At 42.3% G+C, this 27,532-nt stretch overlaps 1 protein-coding gene and 1 long non-coding RNA gene across 9 annotated transcripts in view; one reads left to right on the top strand and one right to left on the bottom strand.

Annotated features, from left to right (window-relative positions):
- Positions 1–1,501, bottom strand: part of CHD9 (chromodomain helicase DNA binding protein 9) — a 66,366-nt gene extending 64,865 nt beyond the window's left edge. For all 8 annotated transcript variants that reach the window (XM_081201079.1, XM_081201084.1, XM_081201083.1 and 5 more), the window contains exon 1: positions 1,402–1,501. The gene's annotated coding sequence lies outside the window, so the exon portion shown is untranslated. The remainder of the gene's footprint in view (positions 1–1,401) is intronic.
- LOC308590942 lies at positions 1,399–18,857 on the top strand. The gene is made up of 3 exons (XR_014009955.1): positions 1,399–1,490; positions 10,267–10,777; positions 16,384–18,857. It is a non-coding gene; the product is annotated as an uncharacterized lncRNA (long non-coding RNA).
- The last annotated feature ends 8,675 nt before the right edge of the window (positions 18,858–27,532 follow it).

The following is a 27,532-nucleotide window of genomic DNA, read 5'->3' as shown; positions in this document are numbered from 1 at the left end:
GTGTAGAAGCGGCCGCCGCCTACACATGCACAGAAGTGCGCTGCCGCCGATTGCGCCTGCGCAGAACGGTGCTTCTACCAGTGACCCGGATCGACTTATAGATGGACCTCCAGAACTGATTACATCTGTAAGTAGAGGTTCCACTGTATTTGTAACAATGAGGTTACAAAATTAACCAATATTTAAATAAAATAAAAAACAGGAGAGGTTATGAGATTGAGAATACCCTTTGGTTTTATGAACTTCCTCCCATGAATTTTAAAGAAGGATTAAAGTTTGCACATTCTGGTTAAAATCAACCATGGTTGGCATTAATGCCAAATAATGCTGTACCATGGTCAATGCTGTAAAGCAGGGAGGAGAAACATCTGGCCCTCCATATGTTGCTGAACTCCAACCAGTTCCAGCCAGTAAGGACACTGAAGTCCAACAATACATGGAGCACTACAGATTCGCCTTCTATAAAGGGATTGGAGCCGGGGTGGGTGGGGAGGATCTGTGTAAGAGTGAAGAGAGTCCCCCAAACCTCATGAATGAATTTTCAGGGTTGCAGATAAGTGCAGTGGAGAAGAGGGAGTTGGGAAACCACACTGCAAGAGTGCTTGCACCCTGCTTGCGCTTCTCAGGATTCATCCTTCCTTCTAAACCCTATGTTTCACAGCCTTGATGACAATTTATTTTAATAGAAACACTTAGGGATCCTGGCTGTCCTTGTGCAGCAGGGTCATACAAAGTAGCAACTAATTAAACTACTTTCTTTTTTTTTAAAAAAAAAGTTTTTTAATTTATTTTTTAACAATACTGACAGCAAACAACTTATTTCCAAAATAGGAGCTGTAGAACCACAGATTTGGAATTTCCATAGTAGTAACATGCATAATAACAGATTTGGTGTTAAGCCAATATAACATATAAAATCATAAAAGAATATGATGAATTAATCAAACTACAAATTTTTTTTAGCATATATTTTCTGTCCAACTCATACCTTTATCAGAAATTACAGGGAAATACTGTCTCAGAGCCTCTTCTTGTAATCAAGGAAGACATGTCATTCAGCTGTAAGGTTCACAAGATGACCTCATGTGCATAAGACATGGTTTATGTCAGGGATGCAGTATTTATATGTTTTATCAGATATGTTACTATGAGACACTGTTTGGTTACCTGCTTAGGCAGAGGTAACTGAAGACCCATAAATCTCCAGGACAGTCAGTTTAAAACTACTCCCTTTTGTCATTTAGCAAATAAAAATAACCACCGAGATGTGGCACACAGTATTCAACATTACTAGAGTTAAAATATAGATCTGCAATCACCTCAGCAATTAATACATTTTGTTGAATGATTCTAAGACAGATGCTTGATAAATACATTCTAGCTTCAGAACAATCACCATACCATTTGGTGTAAAAATTGGTTCCCTTTGGTGGGTTACACTGTGTCACATTGTGGTCAATCACAAATACTTCCTTGTAGCAATACTGTCAGTACAGAAGAACTGGGAAAGAAAAAAGGGGAAAACCCAGGTTATTATGGTTAAGATCACATAACCAATCTGCAAGACAAAAACAGCTAACAGTCTGCAATTAACCTTGCACCCTTTTTAATAAGTATTTCTGAGGTGATATGCAAACTACATAACACTACATAACATGCTATTCAGATAAATGTGTGTGTATACACATATATTTAATATCAAACATTGATCATGTATGTATGCATAACAACCTCAGGAATATTTATTTGAAGTTCTCAAGAAAAATATATAACTACAATTTTCACTTCTGCTTATACTATGATCTATATTTATCTGTAAATATTTTAACATGACATTCATTATATGCCTTAAGCTGTCCTCTAATTCCAAGCTCTTTAATTAGGACCCATTATTTCCCCCATTTGCATGTCTGAGAAGAGTGAGAAACTTTTCTTAACTAAGCAAGGATCATAGACAATTATATTTGAACACACTCAGAAATGATAACAAAGTTGGTTTATATGAACAGGAAATTATAAAATATTTGGAAATTCAGAGGCCAAATTTTCCTCTCCTCTTCCCTCCACAAAATACAAGAGATACATAATACATGCATGAATACAAGGGCTTTGGACAAAATTTCTCCAAGACCTACACCATACTTAGTAATACTAAGTCAAATGCTTAGTCCTCAAAATACTCAGGATGTACTGCCTACATATGATAGCAAGAAAATATAACTGGCTATTAGCTTCTGGTGCAAACAATATTTTCCAATTCCGTCAAATCAATATTTTCAATGATAATTATTTACTGAATAAAGGCAGATGAGTCAGAGAGAGAGAGAGATTCTTGTGCCTTCAAAGGTTGGACAGGTGGTAACCAACGAAACAGCCTTTCCTGGAGCTGTACAGTGGTGCCCCGCAAGACGAATGCCTCGCAAGACGGAAAACTCGCTAGACGAAAGAGTTTTCCGTTTTGGAGGTGCTTCGCAAAACGAATTTCCTATGGGCTTGCTTCGCAAGACGACAATGTCTTGCGACTTCCTGCTGGTTCCCCCCCCTTTTTCTAAGCCGCTAAGCCGCTTATCAGCTGATCCGATCAGCAGATAAGCCGCTAAAAGCCGCTAAAAGCCGCTAATAGCGCTAATCCGTCAATGGGCTTGCTTCGCAAGAGGAAAAAACCGCTAGACGAAGAGAATCACAGAACGGATTCTTTTCGTCTTGCGAGGCACCACTGTACCCTGGTCCTGGAATGCTTTCTTCTGCTTTGCTTAACTGTTTTTTATTGGTTCAAGCTTTTAATAAATAACAACTGGATATAGGCTTTTTTTACTGTTTTATTAAGTTTAATTATTATATTGGTAGTATTTTTATAATTATTATTTTTTCAACCAAATTTTGTAAGGTTTCTGACTCCCAAGGCAGTTTTGTAAATCAACATTACTTCTATTTCCACCCCCAGTGGAAAATACAGGAATGTGAGACTCACTCTGCTGACATATTGACAACATTATATTTAAGATGTTTAAAACTATAAGAAATGAACTGATGAAATGAACCTCAATGACTCCAACATTAGCTGTCAGTTGAGATAAAAATATTCAGAGTCTTGCACTGTTAGAAACTTTATCTAAGGCTACAGCTACAAGTAGAAACAAACTGACCAGTGATCTGACCCAGAAGGTCTTTTCTTAAATGATATATATAAGTTTTTCAGAAACCAGGACAAGGGTTTCTATAACATTATACTTGTAAGCTTACTGGAAAAGAAATATTGTTACCTTATTTGTTACTGCATGAAATATTGTTTGTAGCATTTCCAGAATAAAACAGAAAGGCTTGTAAAGTTGTCTACATATGGTGTTCTAAAACGTTAAGAGCCAGCTATTCTTCCTTTATTTCCACAAGTTGTGGCTAAAAGTTTTCATACAAACTTTTATTTTCTAGTAATTTTGGAAGGTTCTTACTTAGCATTCTAAACCCTAGATCTGCCATGCTGAATGGGGTTTGAATGAGGTGGAGATTCCCCTCTGTGCAGCTCTATCAGAATGCTCCAGTGCACCTGGCTAGTGGGAAGCTTCTGCTGGCAGATAGAGGTATCCTCCAGAGCAGAGAGGTGGACCTGGCCAAGTGCAAAATCCGTTGGACCCAGAGCTAGCCCTCCTGTCGTCATGTGACAGCAAAAGGCCCATCCCATCACCTTTCACTGTGCCAGTTTGGAAGCTGTTGTAGCAAAGAAACATTCTTCCTGATTCACTCACATTCTACTTATCTGGCAGTTAAGATAAACAGTAAGAGAGTCTACATTTTTTCCTAGTCAACTTTTCCCAAATTATTGGGGGGGGGGGGAGGAACACGTCAATATTCAATTTATTGTGGAATAAAATGAATCACTGATGATGATTTTACAACTGGAATATTTGGGGGAAATTATAATTGGCCCTCATGGCATCTGCTGCGTGGGCAGTTTAGCCCAGTAATCCATTTGAGATTTAAATCGTTTAGATATAGAATCCTAGACCTTGGGACCATGAGGATCATCTAGTTCAACCCCCTGCAATGCAAGAATTTTCTCCCACTGTGGGGCTTGAACCCATGACACTGAGATTAAGAGTCTCACACTCTACCAACTGAGCTATTCCTCATGTATGTTTCCTCCCTGTTACTTCCAAACCAGACACATTCACTCATTATATACTACATGCTAATTACATACAGGCTATAAAAACATTTTCTTACCACACTTAAATGTAAAGTTTCCAAGTGGAATAGGAGATGCATTTATTTAACATGTTGCTTATGGTATAATTAGTTACAATTTACATTTTAAGCCAGTGAGTACTGGTTCTTCAGCATGAATGTTACCCCCAATGCAAAATTAGCTACAGAAAAGCTAAACAAGTTGGAGACTAATATTCTAACACACAATAAGAATGCTAGGTAAAGGTTTCCAATGGTTCAAATTATTTCCACCTACCAAGTATTTTTTCAAGTGCACATGAACTGACCATTAGCAAAGTATCCTAGAATTACTGCCACCAACAGAAAATTTAGGCTTCTGTTGTGAAAAGTCAGGGGAGATTTTAATCTGACTCCTGGATGGGGGGAAATGGCAGGCTCTACACTCACTTCAACTTTGATTCCAAAACTAAGGCAGTTGATAAACCCTTAAGAAATCACTCAGAATTATTGTATTCAAACATCTGTCACTTGAGAAAAAAAAGCTTTTTTAAAAAGAGGAAAACATAATGCAATCCAACTCCTAAGAAACTGAGAAATTGTTGGCACTCATCTGTCTTCTATACAATCTGACCCAAGGTCTAAAAAACAGATATGTTTTCTTAAGACCTTTTACAAAACAGGGATGTAGAGATGGAAGTATTTCATAACAAGCAATGAAAGGAAAGCCATTGAAATTTTGTGTATTTAAAATAGCATGTGCAGTGTGCTACTTACTTTATAAAACATGAACAGACTTTTATTAAGAAGAACCCTTACATCAAAGGGCAGATTCCCTAAGGGTGCAATCGTAAGACTTGAACCTAAACATAATTATATCACAGAAATACAGTACTCCTTAAATCAAGTTTTCTTTCTTCAAATTTTTCAGGTATCAGAAAAATAAATATTCTACAAACTCTGAGTTCAAGCAATAGCCTTCCCTTCCCAATTAGTGCTGTGGTCTAAACCACTGAGCCTCTTCTGCGGATCAGAAGGTCGGCGGTTTGAATCCCCACGACAGGATGAGCTCCCGTTGCAAACATAAATTAAAATAATGTTTTAAATCAACAACAACTACCCAAACCTGACCAACAAGAACCCATGAGCTTTCAGGTACAGTATGTTGATGATAGCTTGGCCTATATATACAGTGGTACCTTGGGTTAAGAGTTAATTCGTTCTGGAGGTCCGTTCTTAAACTGAAACTGTTCTTAACCTGAAGCACCACTTTAGCTAATGGGGCCTCCAGCTGCTGCTGAGCTGCCGCTGCACGATTTCTGTTCTCATCCTGAAGCAAAGTTCTTAACCCGAAGTAATATTTCTGGGTTAGTGGAGTCTGTAACCTGAAGCGTATGTAACCCGAGGTACCACTGTATTAGAAATACTAGAGTAAGTCAGTTCCTTGTCTGCAGATGGAACTTCCAGGTTCACACTATATGGCAAACATAGGAATTCCTGTCTTGGCTACCACATTTTATTTGTTTGGAGAAAGCAGACACATAATGCTGCCCAAAAATCCTAGATTTCACCACTGCTTTCTATAGGCAGCTCTTATTTCTGTCCAGGGGGAGAAGAGAGTCTGAACCGAAAGCAGAGGCCAAGCAAAATATGTGAGTTTCAGTAAAGTCTATGGCAGATAGAGACACTTAAGTATTAGGGTTTCAGTTGACTATGGGCTAGGCGGGGGGTGGGGCAAGGGGGACTGAAGGGCAGGAGAAGAAACTAGCTTGCTCAAGCCCCTGACAGCTTATTGCAGGTATCTTGGAGAGGGCAGGAAATAGGGAAATGACATGTATTCCCTTTTCCACTCTACAAAACCCTACCACCTATATAGCAATGAAATGCTGAGGTTTGACTGAAAGAAAATCATCCACCCTTGAGAGACCTGAACTACAAGGTTCCTATTTGAGGTTCAATGGCACACTGAACAGAAGAACTCCTCTTATAGCACAGGGAGGCCCTTTAGTTGCAAGGTCTCACTTCTATGTTGATTAATAGCAATAAAACAGTCTATTACACTATTTTGTACAAAAAAGCTACTGAACACAATATATATTTCAAAAATGTGTGAATCTGTCTAGTTTTCCTTTCTATACCAAGCGTTAATGTAACAACATGCAATATACACAACTGACAGTTCTTTTATTTATGAAATATCAATACAAATGGCAGGCCAATAGTCACAAACTAAGTTTCTAAACAGAGCTTTTGTCAATGTGTATTTTCATTCCCTATTAATTTCATGAGAATGATCATTTCTGTACTTTCCACATATTTAAAATGAGAAAGAATATCAGTATCAATGTGGTTATTATTGGAAGCAGCTACATGCTGACCAGAAGGAAAATTCCAGTCCCTCTTCTGGATAAGATGTTCCTAATGGATGCATCTGATTGAGATATTATTTGTGGTATTGTAACCACATGCAAAAGTTTAATCTACCGCTTAAAGAAAACACACAAGACATAGTGTCAGAAATATCAATGTTTAACTGTCCGTAAACCCTATAACCTAAGATAATTAAGAAAAAGACACGAGGCAACAGGTGGAGCTACAAAGCAGCAATACAAGAAGGTTCTTGGGAAAGATAAACATGACTGCCCTGGATTTTGAACCTCTAGAAAATTTATTCAATATTCACCAACCTTTCTCAAGGACAATCAACTTTCAGACTTTTCAAATATTGGCCAATAGATACCAGCCAACTACTTTTACTTTCACTACACTAATGCTACTGATGGAAAACCACTCACATTCCAAGCCCTTTAAATTTTGTCAGTATCTAGCACATGAGGATTACAGTCTGGAATCCCTACATTACTCCAATTAAATAACCTCCATCAACAGAAATGTCTATATGATGAAGAATATATACCTCATCCTTTTATTTGGTCTACATAACAGACCTTTATCAAATGGCATAAGCAACTTCATTATCCCTGCTTCCTCATTAGCAGAAGACAGTGCCATCCAAACAGTTTACGATATGTTATTACTCTTTACTCCCACATACTCCCTCAACTTTTTATCTGATTAGATGATTCATGGAGCAGTGTGCTGCACCTAGGCCTGAATTCAAATTTCAGTTCAGAAATGCCAGGTTACACCGGCTTTCTTCATCTGTAAAAATAATGATCCAATCTTATCAGACAATAGTCATATTCACTAAAAATATGGTAAAGCACTCTTAAAGAATATATAAATTAACATGTTTTTACACGATTTTAGCCAAAAGTTATTATGCACTCATTTACTTGCACTACATCTACCATCTAGTGCTAAAGCAATTCCAGTACAATTCTCAAAATAAAAATGAGCACTGGGGCTGCTACTTTCATTCTGAGAAGTTTATTCTAACTTTTTGTTAACATTCCCACCACACTGGTCTCAACCCTACTTTGCTACATTGTGATCCAATACTAAATTTCTACACTTCTGTGTCCCCCCCCCCAACTGAAATCAACATGCATTTATCCCAACTTTCCAGTAAGCTGTAAGTAACTTTTCCACCTTTTGACCACCTTTCTATTACAATAGCACACTGGCCCTCAACAGGTGGCTCAGGGCTGGAGGTCCAATCTTAGGATGGTCCTGGCAGAGATGCCACTGCTGTTTTGTTTTGTGAAGAGAAGCAGCCTCCTCCTGCTTGGAGCATGCACTACTGAAAAGCTGTTCCTCCTTCAATTATTTGTCTGCAGGGAGAATACAGTGGGTGGAACAGCACACACTCAGAAGGAAAAGAGACGTAAGAGAGAGTGACCACTTTTAAGCTAAAATGTAACTCCATGGGTATATTTGGTAGCTGTGTCTCCCTCTGCAGCTCTACTGTCCCTTCACACAGTGCAAGCCTGAGTGTGGCACAATGTACATGCCCAGAGGGCTCTTCCCATTTGTTCTGAGGCTGTATCTCCATATCTCTATGCTTGGCTCCAAGTCATGAGAGACAGGAGAATGGGGGTAGCAATAGCTGCATATCCCACCAGGACTGGGCAGAGGCTCTCCAGGTGCTTGTCTCCTCCTTTGTACAATGACATCAAAGTGCTGGGTTGGCAAGGAAGAAGGTAGGTGAACAGGTCATGGAGCACAATGTGTAAAGTGAAGCTGCTTGGTGGCAGAGGATTCAAAAGCACAAGAAAAAGCACACCTTAAACACAGCATTTTCCTTAACATTCCATTTCCTCCTGGGGTGCATGGCTTCAACCCTTAAGCATGAGCTCTGCCCCTTTATCAATCAGCCCCTCCTCTTGACTGCATGGGTTCTTGGAAGTGGGTCTTGTGTTAGAGACTGGAGTACCAGGTGACAACCAGTTCCTGACAAGCAGAAGATAGTAAATACATTTTATGGAGAAGAGTTGCCAATTTACCAGTAGTAGAAGGCAGCACCAAAGACCATGTGAGAGTATGTAAAATGCATATATGACTTTCTGATCCAGAGATATGACCAGTGGACAATGTTTGCCAACCAATGTAGCAGGCAGCCAACTACATCCAAGGCAACAGAGAAGTATAGCTTGCTCTCAAACCTGTTGGAAAGTGGGGTGGTGATTAAATAGCTACTTCAAACCACCCTAATGACCTCCTCACCATGCAAAACATATCCCTGCAGAAACATTAAAGTAGCCCATCTAGATCAGCACCTGTTTCCCAGTGGCTAATCAGATTCCTCCAAGAGGTCCACAAACAGGGCATTAAAGTAACAGCCCTCTCTCCCTCCCGGCTGCTGTGATTTAGTGGCATTCTACCTTTTAACTTGGACGTTCTGTGACACCCACTTCAGGAAAAAAAGCACCTCACCAAATTTGATGTGAAGCACATGCCCACCATTTACACCCCCTGTGTGTACACACACACACACACACACACATATATAGTGGGTGGGTGGTGATCTGTGCTCATTACTACCCTAGTTACAGGTAGGTAGCTGTAGTCGAAACAAAATTTTAAAAAATCCTTCCAGTTGGTCTCTAAGGTGCAACTGGATATTTTTATTTTGTCATTACTACCCTATGCACTGGTACGAAGTGCCCTGATGGAACAGACCGGAGGCCTTATTTAGCCTTGCATCTAGTCCAGCACTCTGTTCTCATGGTGGTCACAGGAAGCCCACAAGCAGCACATAAGGGCAATAACATTTTCCAGCTCCTAATCCCCAGCAACTGGTATTCAGAGGGATACTGCTATAATAGCACTATATAGCACTATATAGGTATGCTTAGGCAATATACACCTGACTATATATATATGGAGGTAAAGCCAGAGATAACTCAAAGAAGAATGGAGAGCATGGAGTGTCTGTGTGGCATAAGAGGGTTGCAATCATTGCTCATTAATCCCCCCCACCCCCACTTCCAACAAGTAAAAGGACTTCCTTCCCTAAACAGTCTTGGGCTAAAAACTGGTGAAGGAAGAAAGCACTGAAGGCAGAAGGGGGTTGGTAGGAGGGAAGAGCAAAGAAAGGGCGCGGGGAAAGAAAGAGGTGGAAGAGAGAGCGAGGGAAAGACAGCTAGAGAAGGTGTGACAGAGAGGCGGCGGCGGCGGCAGCAGCAGCAGCAGCAAGGCCCAAGCTGCGCCTTTCCTCCTCCTCGTGTGAACGCAGAGTGGGAGCAGCAAGAGGGCTCAGGCTGGCCGCGTCGGTCCCTGGAGATGGATGAGGGGTGTCGGAAGGGCAAGGCACGGCAGGGCCTCGGCTTCTCACGTACTCACCAAGCCCGCCAGGGCAGCCTCCCTCGCCCTCTCTCTCCCTTTTGCGCGCGCGCGTGTGTGGAAGAGGTGGCGTCTGAGGCGATGCCCCACGCCCGCCTCGGCTTGACAGCTCGACCCCGGCGGCGGCCACCGCCTGAGAGGACTCGCGGTCCTCCTCCTCCTCCATGTGGTTAAGTGTGGCACAAGGGAGAAGGCGGCGGCGGCAGTGGGCGAGGAGGCGGCCACTCCCCTCTTCCTCAGGGAATCCCCCCCATTTCTCTCCCCCCCACCCCACCACCAACACCCACCCCGCCTAATTTTTCCCGCCCACCCGGGCTTTCTCCTTCCCTCAGCGCCTCCTTGCCTGAGGGAGGGCAAGAGAAGGAAGCGCTTACCCGGTGGCGGTGGCTGAGCCTGAGGAGGAGGGCGGGTGGCTGGCAGGCTGGCAAAGGCCCTGCCTGAGGCAAGGAGGTGGCGCGGCGGCGGCGGTGGCTGAGGGGAAAGGGGGGCGGGGCGCGACGCGGCGTGATTCGCTCCCTGCCCCCGCCCTCTCCCTGCTCACCCCGAGACTCCCCCGTCCCCTCCCCTTTCCCTTTCTCGTCGTCGCCCGCCAATAGCCTATTGGCGGAGCCGCCCTCGCCTCCCGCTCCCCCTCCCTCTCCTCACGGACTCTCTCTAGTTCGTGCGCGCCTTCCCTCTCACTAGGGGAAGTGACAGGGGCAGAGAGGGAGAGGGAAGCCGCGCGCGCGCCGCCAACCGCCTGCTTCGCGACCCCAGCCAACCCGGGGAGGGGACACTTAATTCTTATTCTTATTCTTTTTTCGGGGGAGGAGGGCTCGCGTGTATGTCTGTTGGCGGTTGGGAGGAGGTGGTTGGTTACGGGTGGTATAAGGTAAAAGAGGAGGGAGGTTGTATTTGCATATTTGTCACCCGCTCGCTGATTGGTCAGAAGGCAGGGTGAACGGTGGAGTCAGTGGGTGGTTGGCGGCGGGGGAGAGTTGAAAAAGTGGAAGACTTTTGCCCGCCCCATTTTTTGCGGGGGGGGGGGGAAGTGGGCGGGGCAAAGGACTTGGCAAGAGAGGGGGCAGGAGAGGCTCAGGAAATCCTGCTGGTGCGGCTACTACTCAGAAATAATGCATTAATAATATAAATACAGTATAAGAAAAATATTTTTATTAATATCATTTTAGGGAACATAGACATCTCCTGTGGGAGAAATGAGACTGGATGGGGGTGCTTATATATGTATATATTTACATTCTGGCCACAGTAATTCATGCATTGGTTACTTGCATTATTTTTATTTGTTTATAAAATTTTTACACTGCCCTTCACCTGAGAATCACAGGGTAGTTTACAATATAAAAACACAAAAATACACAACATGGTAACAAACAAAAACGAAACTCTGTGGGGCTTCCCTTATGCTTAGAATCATAGAATTGTTGAGTTGGAAGGGACCTTGAGGGTCATCTAGTCCAAACCCCATTTTATTATTTTATTTTATTGTTTATACCCCACTCACCTGACTGGGTTGCCCCAGCTACTCTGGGCAGCTTCCAACATATATAAAAACAACAAAGAATTAAACATTAAAAAGAACTTGCCTATACAGTGGTACTTCGGGTTACATATGCTTCAGGTTACATACGCTTCAGGTTACAGACTCCACTAACCCAGAAATAGTACCTTGGGTTAAGAACTTTGCTTTAGGATGAGAACAGAAATTGTGCAGCGGCGGCAGCAGGAGGCCCCATTAGCTAAAGTGGTGCTTCTGGTTAAGAACAGTTTCCTCTTAAGAACAGACCTCTGGAACGAATTACTGTATTTTTCACTCTATAAGACGCACCAGACCGCAAGACGCACCTAGTTTTTGGAGGAGGAAAACAAGAAAAAAAATATTCTGAATCTCAGAAGCCAGAACAGCAAGAGGGATCGCTGCGCAGTGAAAGCAGCAATCCCTCTTGCTGTTCTGGCTTCTGGGATAGCTGCGCAGTCTGCATTCGCTCCATAAGACGCACACACATTTCCCCTTACTTTTTAGGAGGGGAAAAGTGAATCTTATAGAGCAAAAAATACGGTAAGTACTTAACCCGAGATACCACTGTACTTCCTTCTGATGTCTTCTAAAGGTTGTATAGTTACTTATCTCCAGGGTCGCATAACTCCATACCCTCCAAAATTTCTCTGCTGAAAATTATTTATTTATTTATTGATATCCCGCCCTCCTAAAAACAGTAAAATAATACAGCATTCTAAAATCAATTCATTATAAAATCAGTTCAAATCAAATTAATGGCAACCATTGGGCTAGAGTTCTGTGAGGATTACCAAAGGAGGGGGGGTCAGGCTGTGCCTTGGCCAAAGGCCTGGTGGAACAGCTCTGTCTTGCAGGCCCTGCGGAAAGATGTCCTGCAGTCCTGCAGGGCCCTAGTCTCTCTTTTTTATAATAATATTTATTAGTTTTCCAACAAATTGAACACAACACTACAAAAAACCAAAAAAGAAAAAAAATACAACAATACAATACAATACAAAAAACCCCCCACTAACATACATCTAACAAAACAAAACAAAAACCATTTAAAACACAATCCAATTTCAATATCTTATCTTTCTTTCACTAATTTCCACGACCTCCTCACACCTCCCTTTTTGTATTCCACTTCTATTAATTGTTTCAGCAATTCCTTTCCATCTTCCTCTGTTTTCTATCCTATAATTATCTTAACACATTCTAACCTTATTTTTCCCTTTAATGATCTATTAATCTATTTATACTTAATTCCTTATAACATTTCTACTAAAGCCATATAACTTCATTCCAACATTTTTCTAACATTCATTAATTTTACAGTATTTCTGTAAATAGTCTTTAAACCTTTTCCAGTCTTCTTCCACCGACTCTTCTCCCTGGTCTCGGATTCTGCCAGTCATTTTCGCCTATTCCGTGTAGTCCATCAACTTCATCTGCCATTCTTCCCTGGTGGGTAAATCTTGTGTCTTCCAATATTTTGCGATGAGTATTCTTGCTGCTGTTGTTGCATACATAAAAAAAGTTCTGTCCTTCTTTAACACCAATTGGCTGACCATGCCCAGGAGAAAGGCCTCCGGTTTCTTAAGGAAGGTATATTTAAATACCTTTTTCATTTCATTATAAATCATCTCCCAGAATGCCTTAATTCTTGGGCACGTCCACCCAAGGTGAAATAATGTACCTTCAGTCTCATTACATTTCCAACATTTATTATCAGGCAAATGGTAGATTTTTTCAAGCTTAACTGGTGTCATGTACCACCTATAAATCATTTTCATTAAATTTTCTCTTAAGGCATTACATGCCGTAAATTTCATACCTGTGGTCCATAACCGTTCCCAGTCAGCCATCATTATGTTATGTCCAACATCTTGTGCCCATTTAATCATAGCTGATTTCACTGTTTCATCCTGAGTGTTCCATTTCAACAGCAAGTTATACATTCTTGACAAATTCTTAGTTTTTGGATCTAACAATTCTGTTTCCAATTTTGATTTTTCCACCTGGAAACCAACTTTGTTGTCCAATTTGTATGCCTCCATTATTTGATAATAATGGAGCCAATCTCGCACTTTGTTTTTCAATTTTTCAAAGCTCTGCAATTTTATTCTCTCTCTCCATCTTGTTCCAGAATTTCCCAATATTTCGGCCATTTGGCCTCCATATTGAGTTTTTTCTGTGCCTTCGCTTCCATTGGTGACAACCATCTTGGGGTTTTTTCCCCTAACAAATCCTTATATCTTATCCAAACATTAAGCAATGCTTTTCTGACAATATGATTTTTAAATGCTTTATGTGCTTTTACCTTGTCATACCACAAATATGCATGCCAACCAAATACATTGTTAAAACCTTCTAAATCCAACACTTCCGTATTTTCAAGAAGCAGCCATTCTCTCAGCCAACAAAAAGCAGCTGATTAATAATAAAGTTTAAGGTCTGGCAGGGCAAATCCACCTCTTTCTTTAGCATCCGTTAATATCTTAAATTTTATTTGAGGCTTCTTGCCCTGCCAGACAAATCTAGAAATATCCTTCTGCCACTTCTTGAAACAATCCATCTTATCCAAAATTTGCAATGTTTGGAACAAAAATAACATCCTTGGCAGCACATTCATTTTTATCACAGCAATTCGGCCTAACAATGATAACTTCAAATTTGTCCATACTTCTAAATCCTTTTTCACTTCAGTCCAACATTTTTCATAATTATCCTTGAATAAGTTCACATTTTTAGCAGTCATGTTAACCCCTAAGTATTTCACTTTTTTAACCAATGTTAGTCCTGTCTCCTCCTGAAACTTCTCTCTCTCATTCATAGTTAATTTTTTCTCTAGAACCTTGGTTTTCATCTTATTCAACTTGAAACCTGCAACCTGTCCAAATTCTTGAATCAGTTCCAATACCAGGGCCCTAGTCTCTTGTGACAGAGCATTCCACCAGATCGGAGCCACAGCCCAAAAAGCCCTGGCTCTGGTTGAGGCCAGCCTAACCTCCCTGTGGCCTGGGACCTCCAATATGTTTTTGTTTGAAGACCGTAAGGTCCTCCATGGGACATACCAGGAGAGGCGGTCCCATAGGTACGAGGGTCCTAGGCTGTATAGGGCTTTAAAGGTTAAAACCAGCACCTTAAACCTGATCCTGTACTCTATCAGGAGCCAGTGTAGCTGGTATAGCACTGGGTGAATGTGATCCTGCAGCGAGGACCCCATAAGGAGTCTCGCCGTGGCATTTTGTACCCACTGGAGTTTCTGGGTCAGTCTCAAGGGCAGCCCCACGTAGAGCGAGTTACAATAATCCAGCCTGGAGGTGACCGTCGCGTGGATCACAGTGGATAGGTCAGGGCGAGAGAGGTAAGGAGCCAACTGCTTAGCTTGGCAGAGATGAAAAAATGCCGCCTTTGTTATAGCTGCAATCTGCACCTCCATGGAAAGGGAGGTGTCGAAGATTACACACAAACTCTTAACGGACGGTGCTGGCACTAATTGCGCCCCTGCAAGAGATGGGAGTTGCCCCCCCCAATCCAATATCAGCCCGACCCAGCCAAAATAGATACATCCTAAGGAAAAGTGGGACATCCCAGGATCAAATCAGAAACTGGGACGGCTTCTGTAAATCCGGGACTTGGAGGGTCTGGAACTGATCTATCTTCCTCCACGAAATTGCCTAATTCCCTTTTATAAGACAATGAAGAGCTAATGAGAACAATACAAATAAAGTATCAAATGGAGGTGTAAGCAAGGCCAGAACTACAGTACAGTGGTGCCCCGCAAGACGAACGCCTCGCAAGACAGAAAACCCGCTAGACGAAAGGGTTTTCCGTTTTGGAGGCGCTTCGCAAAACGAATTTCCCTATGGGCTTCCTTCACAAGACGAAAGCCCATAGGGAAATCTCCGGGACAGTGGGGAAGCGCAGCGCGTCTTCCCCACTGTCCTCGGACCTCCTCCGAAGGCTGGCGGTGGGGCGGAGAGACCTCCTCCCGCCGCCAGGCTTTGGAAGGCTCCTCTGAAGGCTGGCGGTGGGGTGGAGAGACCTTCTCCCCGTGCCAGCCTTCGGATGGCTGTCCTGAAGACTTGCGGTGGGAGGAGGGTTTTCCTTCCCACCGCCAACATTCAGAATGCTGTTCTGAATATTGGCGGTGGGGAGGAAAAACCCTCCTCCCACCGCAAGCCCCGGGAACAGAGGAGAAGCGCTGCGCCCCTTCCCCTCTGTTCCCGTACCTGTCCTGAAGGCTTGCGGTGGGGAGAAAAGCCTTTCTCCGCACCGCCAGCCTGGCAAGCAGTTTCCATAGGAACGCATTAATTGATTTTCAATGCATTCCTATGGGAAACCGTGCTTCGCAAGACGAAAAACTCGCAAGAAGAAAAAACTTGCGGAACGAATTAATTTCGTCTTGCGAGGCACCACTGTATTTATAATCAGCTATGTATGTGTGTGTTCTAGCGTTGGTTGAGAGCTTCAGATGGGAAACTATACAGGCGTGCTATGGCGAAATTGTACTATTCTGGTGGAGAGATCAGGCTCTGGTTGCCTGTGGCTCCCTCTAGCAGACACTTGGCAGCCCTGCTGCTCGCTCCCTCCCTGCTTCCTGACAAACACACCAACAACAGCATTCCTTCTTTTTCTCATACTGACACAGACTACAGTTCCTGCTGCCTTATTAGCTATGGTGGATGCTCTTCCTCTCGCAGGATGCATTTCCAGCTGTGGCAGCTTAGTGGGAGGGTGAGTAAAGAGATCACCTTCTCTAGGTTCTCTCTTGAAGGGAAATACGTTGATCTTCTGCATGTGCCCCGGGTTTGAGGGGAGATAGCTGTAGCCGCCTCATCTCCCTGTTACGCAATTGCCCCTCACTTTAAAACAACAACAATAATAAAAAGGCCTGCCTTTCATGTTGGCAATCTTATTACAGAGTTTTGCATACTTATCTAACGTCCTTTCTTGCTTTATTAATAAAACAGCAGCTGTCTTGCCCCAGCTAATGGCCTTCAATTTAGAAGGTCAGTCTACAAATCAGACGTTGCTGGGCCTGTCACCCCTATCCATTCTGACCAGGGCTGATGGAAGTTGGAGTCCAACGCCATCTGGAGGAGCACAGACTCAAAGGGAAAAAATGATAAACCTGGAAATGAATGAGACCTTCATCAGCAAGTTCAGAATATCTGAAATATTTATCCTGTCAGCCTTCATTTGTCTTAGCCTAATGTGGGAATTTTATTTTTATGAGATGCTCAGAATTCTGTCGGACACCCAAAGCCTCAAATCAACAATTCTCAGGGTCCTCTGGGAAGCTGACAAGACTGTTGAACCACTTTAAGTTGGTAGTGAGGATATGCCCTTACAGCCCGATTCTAAATATGTGTACTCTGAAGCCCCACTGAACAATGGGTCGTGATTTCCAATAAATATGGTTAAGATTGTAGTGCTACTGCAGCCATGTGCTTGCATACCATGGAATCAACCCAATTGAACTTAGCTTGGAATAAAAATGTTTGTAACCTGCCTAATTGTATTTGAATGAATGAGTTTTAATGTGTAACCTGTGAGCCACCTGATATTTAATATGCACATGTTTACATGCCACACAAAGACATGAAGGTGGGCAGATCAATCCCTGAGTAACAATCCCTGAAAAGGACTGCAGTTTTACATTTGTTTACCTGGGAGTAAGTCTCAGTGAACTCGGTGGGGCTTACTTTCCAGCAGACATGCATTTGGTTGTACTTCATGGCTGCACCAAACCAGACTTGGTAATTCCGTTAAACTTAATTAGACTTACCAGTAAGTCACCCTACACGGTTTTATTCTATGTGTACTTACTTGGAAGTAAGCCCTATTGAGCTCAATGGGACTTACTTACAAGTAACAAATAGGATTGTGCTGCAATACATAACAAGCTTGGCAAAAAAAAAAAAAAACCAAACCACTGGCACCTCCCAATTTGAAACTAATTTATTTGGAAGTAAAGCTCAATTAGCTTAATTAGAGCTTATTTCCACATAATTGAGCTGCCAGAATGAAAAATAAATGGTTTAGCTAACATGCAAAATACTGTTTGTGATTTCTTGTAAGAACGGATGCCCTCATCATCTGGCAAAGGAGATGACTGTGCAGAAGTACCTCCAAAGTGCACATTCTCTCGCTGGTTTGAGAAACCCAGGAAGGTTGGATGCACAATGGACATGATTCATGCCCAGAGAGGAAGCTTAAGCATCCACTGTGGTCTCCTATTGCACTACAAGGTGGGGGGGTGCCATCATTATTACATTGATACTCTACCTTTCTTCTGAGGAGCTCAAGGTGGTGTACTTGGGTCTCCATTTTTATCCTCGCAACAACCCTCTGAGGTAGGTTAGGCCTTCTTATTTTGAACCAGCATTTGGAACGGTCTTCCACATCAGCACAGGGTCCCTGTGTAAGTTATCCAGGTCCTAGTGGTCTCCCGGTCCCTTGATCTTCCCCCATTTCTAAGCCCTATGTGATATTTGTCTTCAGACCGTGCATTCTGCAAAGGACAAGGCATGTATAAATCAGAAAAGTTACAATTCCTTGGTTGTAAGGAAAACCCCAGTCTTTTTGTTAGAGAAGACAGGCTTACAGTGAGGGGGGAAAGTATTTGATCCGCTGCTTAATTTGCCCGTTTGCCCTCTGACGAGGAAATGACCTGTCCATAATTTTAATGGTAGGTTTATTGTAGCTGTGAGAGACAACAGAAAAACCCCCAGAAACTCCGAAGACAAAAGTCGGAGATCAATGTGCATTATAATGAGTGAAATAAGTATTTGATCCCCTATCAACCAGCCAGATGTCAGGCTACCTGGTATCTTCACTGTATGTAAGGAGCTGAGATTAGAAGCACCTGCTGTAAGGGAGAGGTCTTACCTGTAATCCCAGCTCGTTACTGTACAGGCCAATCCTGCCTATTCTTACTAAGAAGTAAGCCCTCCAAAGTCCAGGGGGATTTTCTGCCAAGAAAATGTGCACAAGATTGCAGTATTAATGACTCAATTTATAGCATGGCTGCTGTGTAGGTAAATGAGAGAGAGGTTGCATAACACTCTGATGCCTAAAAGAGCTGCAGGATGTATTAGTAATACATTTTCTCTACTAGTCCCTGGTTCATTCTGCTGATGTTTCAGTATTGTTTGCAGAGATTAATTCATGTTGCTTGCAGCTAAAAAGCTGCCTTGGTGTTATGTTGGAGGAAGGTGCTGCAACAGGAACTGATGAAGGTGCTGGCAGTGGCTGCATCGTGGGGAGGGGAACACCTCCTCCCCCAGAAAATCCTACTTTAAACTGCTTGTCACTTTTTTCTGCTCAGTGTGTTGTTAGTAGTTAAGAATAGGAGGACTTTGGGGAGAGCTTCAAGCTGGGTGAGGGGCAGATAGGGATCTGCAACCTGCTACAGAACCAGAGTTTGCCTAGCACAAATAAAACCTGGGGGGGGGGGGGGGGAAGGCGGGACGGATGGGGAGGTGTGTGTGTGTATGTGTGTGTATATCTATATCTATCTATCTATCTATCTATCTATCTATCTACACACACACACACACACACACACACACACACACACACACACACACCAGTGCAGTGCAATTTATGACAGTGAGAGGTCTGGAGACCGTAAGCTAAAATGGAGACCACATGCTGAAACTCTGCCAGGAGGCAAAACTTAACTGGGGAATTTTCCAAAGGAAAATCCAAACCTTATTTGAGGGGGTGGGGGTGGGAAAGACTGTTCCTTATCCTTGATACCAGCAAGCGAAGAATCTCCCAAAGAAACAACAGAATTCTGTGTAGGTTTGTCATATGTCCTCTTATTGCAGGACACATCCTCTTTCTCATGGTAGATTCATCATAGTGATCCATAGTTAAAAGTAGAAGTTGGCAAATGTGCCCTCTTTTTTCCCTCTTCAAAAATATGGCAACCCTAATTCCTTTATAGTTTTGTTAGTGATTTACTGGTTATCGGATATCCCTGTATTATGCCAACTGGACAGGGATAGGATCTCAAATATCTTTGTGTCAGAGGAACAAAACATTACATAGTGGATTTACAGTAGTGTATTGATACTGTTGTGCCAGCATAACTCCTATGACAGTAGATCAGCACCAGTGCAAGGGGCAAAACTGGGTGGAGTTGGGAGTATAGAGGAGGATGAAGAGGACTGGAAATGTTGTGGTGTGGATTCCTGTAGAAGATTGGAGGTCAGTCCTGTCCCCAGTGCCAGGAAAAAAAGAGACTTCATGCAGCACATAGTTAAACTGTGGAACTCTCTCCCACAGGCGGCAGTGATGGCCACCAACTTGGATGGCTTTAACAGAGGATTGGACAAATTCATGGACGAAAAGGCTATCAATGGCTACCAGCCATGATGACTATGCTGTGCCTCCACAGCTGGAGTCAGTAATGTTTTTGAATCCCAGTTGCCAGAAATCACAGGAAGGGAGAATGCTATATAAATAATAAATAATAAGTTATTATTATTAAATAAATAATAAATTATTATTATTGTTGTTGTTGTTGTTCCTGGGTGGTACTTGTAGGTTTCTCCACAGGCATCTAGTTGGCCACTGTGAGAACAGGATTAAAGAGCCAGCTGGGCCAGACCAATGGCCCCTCATGTTCTTATGACTAAGTAAAAACAGTCCCATTGTAGTGGATGGGAAATCCCAGTTGACTGCCCTTCGCTTCCTCTGTCCCACAGCCAGATCAGAAGATAGGATTCTGACTAGAGAGCCAATCATGGCACACCAACAGGGGCATATAAGCTCTAGCCAAAGAACAAAGCTCATACAACAATGCACACAACACGGGGCAACATCACTTTGTCCCGGTATTTGTAAACCTGGACACACATGTGGACTTTGCTGAAGGAGAACTTGATAAAAACACACTTTGTCCAAAGGGAACACTTTGCACAATCAGCCAACAGCCAAGGCTAGCAGCAGATGGGCAGATGGGTATCTCTTTTGTTCTCAGAGTACGCACAGGTAACCTGCTTCAGGACTTCTGGCACAAACACCCACCTCAATTCCACTGCAGCAGGTGGGGCTGCATGGAGAAGTTGCCCCTTTCAGGTAAACAATGGGAGAATATCACCAGAGAAGAGGAGCTCACATCTCAAAAGTATGACTCCTTCTTCACAATTGAGGGTGAACAGCACTCAAGTACCCACAGCCACACCTCCCCTGTGAAATATGCGAAAATATGTGTATTGAGCGCTAAGCAAATTGCTGTGTCTCCCACGTAGAGGAAATTCTATTTTTACTTTATTTCTGTGCAGAATTTTTTAATCCCACTCTTTAGCCAAAAAAAGAAAGGTTCCCAGAGCAGCTTACAAATAACTAAAACAGAAAGTCCATGCCCTCAGGTTTGCAATCTAAAAATAAAAGGACTCAAAAGGAAAATGGAGTGGGACGGAGGAGAAAATAAGCAAAATTAGGTTCAAGCTCTTAGCTACAAGTTGTTATAATAGTCCGCTGGGATGGGGGGAAATCAAGGAGAATCAGACTTGTGGAGTTGGGAGGGATCACAAAGGGTCATTTAGTCCAACGTCCTCCAATGCAGGCAAAAGTTGCTGGCCTCTCAGCTGTGTTGATGGAGAGGCCCTGGGTCTTCCTTCCCATGATACAGCCTGATGTAATGGCTGCAGTCACGTTTTGCATAAAGGCCATAGACTCTTTAGTGCAGATGACTCTTCATCTGGCACTTGGAAAGGCAATCGAGAGTACAGCTAGTTCTGTTTGTGGACACTGAACTTCCCATTCAACTGCTTGCTTAGTGCTGGCTAAACGCTTAGGACAGCTTTCACCTCCAGATGTTTTAGTCTGTAACTTTCATCAGCTCTGGCCAGAGTAGCCATTTTCTGCAATGTACTAAATTTTGGGTATGTTATCCTCAGGGATATAAAAAGTCACCTGGTGTCATTGTGATATCAGATGGCTGACAGGTGGGTGCCAAACCTGGCCAGATCCAGTTGCCCACTCCTGTTTGATCAGACGCTGCCAGTTCAAACCCCATGAGTGCATATGCGAAATTAAGGAATTTTTGCCCCAACTTTACACTTCTTTTCGCTGAATTGCATTTGCCATTTTACTGCTCATTCAGTCATCCCCCTTGACCCTGGAATGTGGCAAGAGCCCAGTTGCCTCTTTCTGTGGGGGCAGAATGCCTCTTAAGATGGTGCCATTTTTAAAAGCACATGTGTTTTTAAAAAATCTGCTGACCAGTTAACTGAGATAACACTTAAAACACATCATAATACTTCCAGTCATTGGGCTGATTAATTCACTCACTGTGTAGCCCATAAATAAAGTCTGATTGAGTTCAATGAGGTTTACTCCCAAGTAAATTGGTGTAGGATTGTAACCTAAAGTAATTATCTAAATTATCTCTGTCCAAGAGATTAGCATAATTAGCCGAAGGTGGTTTCCCTATCCATACTTAATTTGGGGTAAGCCCCATTCAACGTTGTAGGATTCACTTCAAAGTTAGCTGACTCACACTACAAGAACTACAAGAACTACAAGAACCCATTTTTCTTTTGTTTCAGTTTTCATTTTCTTTTGTTTTTGGACCAATTAGCATATGGTTCTTTTGCTTATCAGTCCCAAACCTGAATTTTTTCCCCATTTTGCGGTAATTGTTCCATGAATCACAGAAAAGATGGCTCAAACCAGGCAGGAAATAATTTAGCACAGAGCCAGTTCAGGAATGTTTTTGCTTCCTGAAGCGTAAATACCGAGGAGCAGATTATATGGATTTAATTCAATTGTCTGGACTGAAATGAGATCACTTCTGGTGTAACACTCAAATGCATGCATATCATGGGCTTAGCAACTTGATACACAAAAAGCCATTGTTTTGGATGGTGAGGATACCTAGACAGAGTTTCCATTTTGTATCTCATGCAAGGGTGGGGGAGATGTTCAGTTTGTTTGTTTGTTTTGCCCTTTATCAAAAGATCTCAGGGAGGTGTTCAAGATTAAAAACGTATTTTATGGAACATAATAATAAAAACATAAAATAAAGAATAGTAATAACATAATAATCAAAAATAATAACAGACCCCCATTTTTAACATGCCATAGATTACTTAATGACTAGCCTCTTTGGGGAAAGCATTCCATATATGGGGAACCACAACAGAAAATTCTCATGCTGTTGTCACTGTCCAAACTTCTCAGGGAGAGGGGGCACAGAGCAGGGCCTCACATTACACAAAACTGACTTTATCACCTATTCATATTTCTGAAACAATCTGAGATTTAAAACATGGCCATCCTTCGAAATTGCACACTTTTCTGAATTTTGTGATGCAATTCTTGAACCAAACGATGGCTAGACGGGCTCAGGGTACCCCGGCACAAGAGTAGTAGCACCAGTGTAAGTGGCACCAATAGTGGCACCAAATGTTGCACTAGTGTCACCTTGCTCTTTCACACATGACACAGCCACCAACCAGGTATGTATACTTGCTATTCAGCTAATCCTGGTTGCCAGCCCAATATATCCACATATAGGATACATGCTAACTCCTATTTATCTCATTTACAATTTATATTTTAAATACAACAGCCAGCCTTCAATGTACTGTGCATGTAAAAATGTGAAATGACCCGCAACTGTAAGTTAACCGTTGCTAATGCCATCGTTGGTCAAAACTTGTTTACTGTATGAAATGTAGAAAGTGGGATTCCCCCCCTGGTTTCGGCTTGAACAAAGCTATAGCACAAGCCCATCGTGTTCCATGGAGAAGCTGTGATGTCCCTGTGCCTCAAAATGAAACCAAGTCCAGTTTGCTGGAAAAGCTCTCAGCTCTGAGGTCTTGATGCCCCCTTGTGGTATGTCTGTATATTTTTAAAACCTGGCATGACATTCCTCACTGACCTCTGCACATTTTCCCTGCACAATACAATGGAAATTTCCTTATTATCAGAATGCCTTTAACAACATATACTTTAGACCAGTGCAAGCACTTTGCTGTCAGAAGTTTGTTACTATTTGCAAAGTGCACATTTCAAGGGGAGAAGCTGCTGTTAGCTGCCAAGGCATTCCTACAGTTCATGATTTGCACTTGCACAAATAATCTGGAAAGGAAGTCTTCTAGAACCAGCCTACTCTGCGAAAATGCTGGATCCTTGCATTTGAACTTAGCAAAGACTTGTGCAGTCAAGCAAGCAAAGTAGTTTCTTGCATCTGAGGAATCCAAACTACAGTGGTACCTCAGGTTAAGTACTTAATTCGTTCCGGAGGTCCGTACTTAACCTGAAACTGTTCTTAACCTGAAGCACCACTTTAGCTAATGGGGCCTCCTGGGGCCTCCTGCTGCTGCTGCGCTGCTGGAGCACGATTTCTGTTCTCATCTGTTAAGAAGCAAAGTTCTTAACCCAAGGTACTATTTCTGGGTTAGCGGAGTCTGTAACCTGAAGCGTATGTAACCTGAAGCATATGTAACCCGAGGTACCACTGTAAAATGGAATAGTTCTGATATCAGAGCTGACAGGCACATTACAGCCAAGACACATTCAGGCTGGGCCAGTGAGAGGTGTGATGTATAGGGAGACTTCCGAGGACCAGATATAAAGGCCTGAAGGTCCACAGTTGTCCTCCGGGCTTAAGGTTGCCCACCTCTGCTGTAGACACTTTGGAGCTAGACGGTCCAACAGTCTAACTTGCTAAAACTTCCCACAAGTCCTTTAGTAAACTTCCTTTGCCTCTGAATTCTCACATGTTGGAATCAAAGAAATCCTGTTCTCTAGAGCAGGGATGGGAAACTTGTGCCCCTGGACTACATATCCCATTATCCTTGGTCATTGGTCATCATTGTCGGGGCAGATAGAAGTTGGAGTTGAACAACACTTGGAGTGCCACAAGTTCCCCATACCTCTTTGGGATTAGTCAAAACAACACAGGTGCACATTGGCACAGGAAGAAACAATAATCTGAATTGCAGTCCAGCCTAATTTAATTGACCAAGGGCATAGTTGCAGAATTTATTATTTCTAACTGAATAGTATTATCAAATAAGCCAACTTGATAATCCACAGTACAGTGAATAAATATCTCCTCTAATACAAAGCACTTTAACATGTTTAATGTGTGTTTCTGAAGATGAGATTAATATCATGATTTCGCAATAGGTCTGTCTGTCTGTCTTCTGTCTGTCTCTCATCTATCTATCTACCATCCATCTTCAGTTAGATATATGTGAAACCAATGTTGCCTTCTCTCAGTTTCTAATTCTTCTATCCTTCTGTTCTTCAAATTTCCACATCAGTTTGCATTTTTTTTAAAAGTCCCTGTGAAAATTTATCAGCATTTTTGTGCAATTTTCTCCTAATATACATATTTTGATATGCAATTTGGCCTAATTACACATTTGCTGCAAAGCAATTTCTCCTAATATTGTTGTTCTTTACACTAATATATGCACATATATGCAAGCTTTACCTTACAAACTGCAATATTTGGGTGGAGAACTGCTTTGCAAAATTCACAGAAGTGCAAAGTTCGAAGAATGGCTGTGTTTCAGTTCACGTATTGTTCTGGAAAGTGCAAACTTTGTAAGTTCGCTGTGAAATGTAACTGGTTTGAATTTCTTCCCCAGCCTTATCTTTAATCCATCTATTCACCATTAGAGTCAATCCATTTATTCACCAGACAGTTCATCAGAATAGGAGGGTGGGTGCAGCTGAGAATAATGTGAGCCTCTAGGCCTAGGGTGACCATTTTCTTGTGTCCAATAAGGATGGTAAACAGCTGGGGGCATGTTTGGCTTTGCATATGGGTTGATCCTAGGTAGCATTTCTCTACACCCCCAAACAAGGAATAATTGGCATGAATCAAAATTGCTTGGTCCAAGGACCTGGAACCTAAAATATTAAGTGGGGGTGGGGCTCCGTATTTAACAGTGCAGCCCTGTGCACCTTTACTCAGAAGTAAGACTTGTTGAGATGACTAACTCCTGGGAAAGTGAGAAAAAGATTGCAGTCTCTGTAGTGGCTCTGTCTCTGAGAAATTGCAGCTACTTCTGCTGGTGCTAAAAAGATTTTGTATCCACACTCATATGATTATACAAACAGAATCTGCATTATTTATGGAATTTACATATTGCAATGAAAATTGTTTCCTTATGTACACTAGCCATGTCCTTGTTGACCACCAGAGGGAGGACTTGCATTACCTGCTAAAGGACTTTCCATTGGTCAATGCCCTGAGATAATATCTCATTAAATTGGGTTATGGGCTCCTCTACTGGTATGGAAGTTCCTACGAAGCTCAGACTGTGCAAAAAATCTCAGGAAGGAGGGTGACACATCAAAGCAGGTGAGCTGTTAAAAGAAACTGTGAAAGCTATTAAGTGGAGATGGTATATTACATGTAGAGTGAAATATTATAAAACACCGGGAAAATAAATAAGGATTAAGAAGAGTCTGAGCTTGAAAAGTGGAAAAACTAATTAAGAAGCCCAAACTATATAATGAGAAAAGGGGATTATCCAGAAGGTGAATAAAACTTGTCAAAAGTTGCTTGTTTTTTAAAAATGGAAACCATATGACCTCTGAGAGATAGTGGAGAGAATTTAATAAAGGAGACACAGGATTTGTGTCTGGTGGTTTTAATATTCTGCCTTTGAAAAGTACAGAAAATGAGAACTGCATATCCATAAAACTGAAGGTAGTACAGCCATATAATCCACATTAAACAATGCATTTATTTGCATTCAGGTCCATAAAAGTGGTTTAAAAAATAGTAGACCAATAAAAAATTAATAAAACTTAGTAGAGTAATGGAAGACGGTATTCTTCCCACCCTCAAAGATAACTAAATCCATCAGTCAAACCAAACATTCAAAAAAGTTTGAGAATTGTCTCTAAAATCAGTCATAATCAAATTAAAGGATTTAACTAACTTTTTGTTGTTGTTTAGTTGTTTAGTCGTGTCTGACTCTTCGTGACCCCATGGACCAGAGCACGCCAGGCACTCCTGTCTTCCACTGCCTCCCGCAGTTTGGTCAAACTCATGTTTGTAGCTTCGAGAACACTGTCCAACCATCTTGTCCTCTGTCGTCCCCTTCTCCTTGTGCCCTCAATCTTTCCCAACATCAGGGTCTTTTCCAGGGAGTCTTCTCATGAGGTGGCCAAAGTATTGGAGCCTCGGCTTCACGATCTGTCCACTCAGGGCTGATTTCCTTAAGAATGGCTACGTTTGATCTTTTTGCAGTCCATGGGACTCTCAAGAGTCTCCTCCAGCATCAATTATTCGGCGATCAGCCTTCTTTATGGTCCAGCTCTCACTTCCATACATCACTACTGGGAAAACCATGGCTTTAACTATACGGACCTTTGTTGGCAAGGTGATGTCTCTGCTTTTTAAAATGCTGTCTAGGTTTGCCATCACCTTTCTCCCAAGGAGCAGGTGTCTTTTAATTTCGTCTGAGTTTGATTATTATTGGATACAATCCATTATGAACAGAGAAAAGACGGAAACGTCTCACATTGCTCTCATGATGCAGATCTGCACATTGGCACACACATGTATACCAGCAAACTAGTTAGAGCTGAGCCACCCATTCACACAACTTGTGATACTACATCACATAATGTCATCAGATGAGGCCTCACAGCTGACTATCTGAACTATCTGATCGGGGGATGTTTCAAGGTGAACCCAAATTCTAGTGGTGCCGTTTGATCTGTGATAGCTCATTCATACACACTCCCTCTCACACATGTGTCAACACTTGCATACCAACTAACCATCCATTAGGGAAGTGGCACATCCCTCTTTAATGGGCCTCTTGATATGAAGAGGATTGGTAAATCTTGTGCATGCTGGCACCCATTCATTTGCCAGATATCATTTGCAGGATTACTATTTCAGCCCACATTGGCAAATGCTTGGAAGGAAACATTTCTATGGCAGTGGTGTGCTGCGCCATCTAGTATGATGTGTAAGGGTGGGATTATACTGAACCAGGTGTGATGTTAAACCATAGTCAGAAGAATGAGGTGAACCTCAGGCCTTCCTCATCTTCTGGTGCAACCATGAGAAGATCAGAGGCTTTAGCTTTGATTCATTTACCCGGACCCTGAGATCTTCTG

Source organism: Podarcis bocagei (genome assembly GCF_964188305.1).
Source record: "Podarcis bocagei genome assembly, chromosome: 7".
Classification (NCBI taxonomy): domain Eukaryota; kingdom Metazoa; phylum Chordata; class Lepidosauria; order Squamata; family Lacertidae; genus Podarcis; species Podarcis bocagei.
The sequence above is the reverse complement of the archived record's forward strand: the minus strand, read 5'-3'. Positions and strand labels throughout refer to the sequence as shown.